A 5,246-nucleotide genomic window follows, 5' to 3' on the forward strand; every position below is an offset into this window, starting at 1 on the left:
AGGCATCAAGTTCAAGTCCTGACCCTGACTCGTATGGGCTCTGGGACCTCGGCCAAATGCTAGTAAAAGACTATACTTGCTGATCTCCGAGCAAATTAATGTAGCTGCAAATTCTTCACAGCGTCTGTCATCAATAGGGGAGCTTCTCCAACCTTTGACTCTTAGCTGGTCTGTGACCTGCTTTGACTAATAGAATGTAGCGGACCCAACATTGTGTAAGCCCCCAAAGCTCTGTGGCTTCTGTCTCCACCTTCTTGGAATGCTTCCCTGAGACCGCAGTGTGAGGAAGCTAACCTCGACAACTGGAGAAGCCACGTGGGGAAAAGCAAGGCAGAGCCCACATCTGGCATCAACTGCCAAATAGACAAAAGAGGCCTTCTCCTACCTTCCAATCCAATGACCCACCGGCATCCAGCATTCTGAGTCCAGGCAAATCCAGCAGATGCACCTTGCAAACCTAGAAAAGCATGAAGAATGAGCCGTGTTGCCTTGAGCTTTGGGGTTGTTTGTTACATAGCAAAGGCTAACTGAGTCCCTATTTTCTCGTTCAAGTGAGATGAAAATGCCTACCCAGCTATTTGTTTGTTTATCCAACAAAGCTATTAATGTCCTACTATGTAATATCCATAGAATATATACTCACATATAATGTTGAGAATCAAATGAGATCATGGATGTTAATATACTTGGTAAATAGTAGTTTTTATTATTGTTACTAGCACCCCCCTTTCTCTGAGCTCCCACATTTTCTAAGCACTTAAATTCCTTCGTATTTGATCCTCTCAGCAGCTCAGACAGTATCGTCTCCATCCCTCTCTGATAGAACTGATCCTTCTATTCTCATGAGAAGACAGGTCTGCCCTTAAATAAAGGAGCTCTGGGACTTTCTTTTTGCAGGACCAGAAATTCACTCCTATGGGGAACACAAAACCACTGCTAAGACGGAGGGCTTTCCCATCACCATCCCAATGCAAGCCTTTCAAAAAATTCTTCAGTAACAACAATAATTGCTAAAATTTATTGAATACTTACTATGTGCCAGGTGCAGTACTCAGCTTTTAGTGAATTGCAGTCTGCCTCAACAGCACTCTGAGGCAGGTACTATGACTATCCCTAGTTTGAGGTAAGGAAACTGAAGCCCCAGCAATATTAAGAAAGTTGCCCAGGACAGATGGTGTGATGTGGCCCAGGCTTCCATTCCTGGTAGTCTGAGCCCAGACTTAACCACCGCCCTGGCCAAACTCACTTGAATGTCCCTTGCCACGTTTCACTGTGACTCCCAATACTTGTCCAGGACTAAAAATATATATATAAACATATGCATATATGTATACATATATAGAGAGAGAGATTTTTAGAGACAAAGAGAGAGGGAGGGAGAGAAACATCTACATCAGAGTAACACATCCATCGGCTGCCTTCTACACGCCCCCTACCAGGGTCGAACCTGCAACCCAGGCATATGCCCTAACTGGGAATTGAAACAACCTTTTGGTGCATAGGATGATGCCCAACCAACTGAGCAACACCAGCCAAGGCAGAACATGTCCTTTGGAAGCTGCGCTCATTGGAGGTCAAGTCCTATGGTCTTGGCCAAGCCATCTCTTACTCTAAACCTCTGCCCCCCAGCAGGGAAACTATGCAGGTTAGACCAGGTAAAGTCGAAAATCCCTTCCAGCCCTGAAAATTAAGCTGATAAATTCTTCCCCAACATCTCGTTATAGTCTGAGTTTTATTCTCTTTCCTACTAAGGCAACTAATGAGCATTCAGGGAGGAAAAGAAAAAGCAGATGCTATAAGTGTTTTTTAACTAACATAAGAAAATGAAAGGAGAGCAGAAGGGATTCTATTTATATCTCCCTCGAGGATTAGGCCATAATCTAAACCATTTGATTTTTTTGAATGCATTCAGTCAGAGCTGAAAGCCTGTAGGGTGCTCTTTAAGCCTGACACGGAATGAAATAATTCAATTAAAATAGGCTGAGGCTTTTGCAAGGTATTAAACGTCCTGAAGAGAAGATTTAGGAAGTCCTCAAAGCAGTGTTGGGGAGACCACGGGAAAGCGTAAGAGCTCATGTGGGGTCTTTCTAGAGGTAAGTTGCAGGCAGGCTGCTTGGAAAGGAGGCCGTCAGCGTGGGAGAAAAGACTGCCCCAAAAGCTTCCCAACAGCTCGAAGGATAAAGCCTATCCTTCCATAGCACGAAATGAAGGTTAATAACAATCATTAACGAGAACCACTCACGAGCGCCCTCTGTATTCCAGGCGGGGTGCTGACCTGAGCCCTTTTCAGAGACTCTTATAGTATTTACAATGGTATGAGGTTAAAAATCAAGCCCAGTGCTTGTTGGGAGGCACATATATGTACTAAAATTGGAATGATACAGAGATTAGCATGGTCCCCGTGCAAGGATGAAATGCAAATTCGTGAAGCGCCCGTGTTTTTCTGTACTGACTTGTACTTTTTTCTTTATATAAAAAAAATACTATAGTAAACAATTTAAAATTTATAAAAAAATCATTAAGCCCATTTTATAGATAAGAAAACTGAGATGCCAAGAAGTGCCCCGACTTGCCCCAGGTTACCCAGCAAGTTGTACGTTTCAGCACGATGCCACTTAGAAACGCAAGTGGCATGCTACAGCAGGAATCTGAACTGGGAGAAGCGTGTTGATACAAAGAAATACAGACACAGTCTCTTTCCTCAGGTGCATACCATCTGGTCAGCTCTCATGACTGACACGCAGACTAAATTACAAATGATTGAGGTCAGATCCAAACCTGAGAGCAGGTTTTCACATGAGCAGAGGAGAGCAGAGCAAATCAGATGACAGGAAGTGGAGGATGTGAAACGGGCAAAAGGAGGGTCACCAAAAAGTCACCCTTCACATGTCTGCCCAGGACAGGCCCAGTGAGCTGCTTTCTTTCCTTTAACACTGATAAAATTCTTGGCTGCAGTACCAATGTTGGGGAAGAGAGGTGGGGGGAGGGGAGGGAGGGTTCTGTCTCACACCAAGCACTTCCACGCCGGCCTGGCATTCTACAGTTCAACTCAGTTTGTCACTATGCACCCAGGGGTAGCATCGGATTCCACAGGCTAAGGGCTCAGTCCCACATCAGGGCCCACCCCGTGTCCCCACTTCAGATGCCAGTTGCAAGCCCAGGTTTTCTGACTGTCCAGCTAAGATTAGAGGTTCCAACAACCTCCTCCTTAAACTCAGTTAATTTGCTAGAGCAGCTCACAAAACTCAAAGAAACATTTCACTTACTAGGTCACGGGTTCGTTATGAAAGGCTAGAGCTCAGAACAGCCAGGTGGCAGGGTGCAGTGTCCATGCTCTCTGGGCACCTAACAGTCCCCGAATGTCCACATGATCACTGACCCGGAAGCTCTCTGAAACGCGTCCGTGGGGTTTTTATGGAGGCTTCGCAACAGGCGTGAAGGATGAAATCACTGGCCCATTGGTGAAGGAGCTCAGTCTCTCCCACCTTCTCCTCCACGGAGGTCAGGGAGGAGGTGGGCCTGAAAAGTCCAGCCTCTAATCCAGGTGGTTTCTCCTGCCAATCAGCCCCTGGCCTTAGGTGCTTTTCAAAGGTCGCTCATTTACATAACAAAAACACCTTGATCGTTTTCATCACAGGAAATGTAAGGGTTTTAGGAGCTGTGTGCCAGAAATGCGGACGAAAACCAAACATGTACAGGGTGTCCTCCAAAAATATACACACACTTTGAACAATTATTAATTCCAATGGTTTAAATCTGAAAAGAATGAAACATTAATTGAGCTATCAGCTGTTAAATTGTGTGTACATTTTGGGGGGACACCCTGTGGTTATTATAAATCACAATATCACACTGGGCATTCCATGGGATTAGAAGCTGTGTCTTTCTTATTCAGCTCTAAATAACCAGTATCTGGCACCTACATTTTGTTGGGAGAATGGAAGAGTACCTTAAAAAAGAAAAAGAACATATATAAAATTAAGTAATCCAAAGAACAAGAAATCTCAACTCTAAATCTAACCCTTCTCCCCTGAAGGCAGAGAGAGAGAGAGAGAGAGAGAGAGAGAGAGAGAGAGAGAGAGAGAGAGAGAGCAGGCTGGGGCACGTGGAGGAGGTGAGTGGGAAGGATCTGAGATATCTATTGGTTCAGATGGGAGACTCCGACATCTGAAATGACCACCTTGAATTGCTACTCCTAGGTCAGTACCTATGAAACTTGAGTGTCATTAGAATCACCAGGGGAGCTTGTTAAAACGCAGATTGCTGACTCACCCGGAGTTTCTGATTCGGCGGATCAGGGAAATTTTGCCTTTTTAACTAATTCCCAGGTGATGCTAATGTTCCTGGTTCAGGGTCTAGCACTTGGAGAACCGATAACAATCAACCTTCATTGCACATTAGAATCACCTTGGGGTTTATGAAAACACCCAGGCCGTACCTCTGACCAAATCCGTCATACTCCCTGGGGGCGGGACCAGGGTATGAGTGTTTTTGAAAACTGGGACCAGCTGATTCCAATGTGCAGCCAAACCAGAGAGGAACTAAGTAGGCGAGCATATATAGGTTTGAAGTTCATAGGCCATGAAAATAACAGCTAATATTTATTGAACACTTACCATAAAACACTCACTTTGCTGAGTAAATTACTGCATGATCCCATTTAATTCACATAGGAATCTTTCTAGTAGGGACTTCTATTCCCATGTTGCTGATAAGGAGAGTCAGAAATGAAGTAATTTGTCCTAGGCCATAAACTGGTAAGTGACAACCTGGGAATCCAGTTTATGTCTCTATCTGCCTGAAGACTCCTAATCACTAGAGGGCTGTAGCCTCTTAGTGCTCTGTCTCTGCCTTAAACCTTACTTTGTTGAGTCCAGATGCCAACAATCTGGGCTGGAACAACTGGAATCAGCTTCATATTTGTCGATAGATGATAGATAGATAGATAGATAGATAGATATCTGCATTCATAGACACATACATAAATGAACAAATGCAAATCACAGAATGGTTGTTTTAATGAGTTCAATACTTTTCTTAAAATCCAGCCGCTGTCCTGCCTATACTCCTTTGATGGCTCATAATCACTTCAAAGAAAAGTCCAAACCACAGTGTGACATTCAGGTTCCTTGATGATGGGCCCCTGCCTTGGACTCTCCAGCCCCTCATTCTTCCTCCTCTGTTCTCACCCATCTATTTCCAGTTCCCCAAATCCAACCATGCACCATGCCTTTGTCCACGTTCTT

General features: G+C 44.5%; 1 non-coding gene across 1 annotated transcript; it reads left to right on the top strand.

Annotated features, from left to right (window-relative positions):
* Positions 1 to 2,337: 2,337 nt before the first annotated feature.
* On the top strand, positions 2,338 to 2,444 carry LOC111826135. The gene has a single exon (XR_002829385.1). It is a non-coding gene; the product is annotated as a U6 spliceosomal RNA (small nuclear RNA).
* The last annotated feature ends 2,802 nt before the right edge of the window (positions 2,445 to 5,246 follow it).

Source organism: Myotis lucifugus, unplaced genomic scaffold (assembly GCF_000147115.1).
Source record: "Myotis lucifugus unplaced genomic scaffold, Myoluc2.0 scaffold_56, whole genome shotgun sequence".
Taxonomy (NCBI): domain Eukaryota; kingdom Metazoa; phylum Chordata; class Mammalia; order Chiroptera; family Vespertilionidae; genus Myotis; species Myotis lucifugus.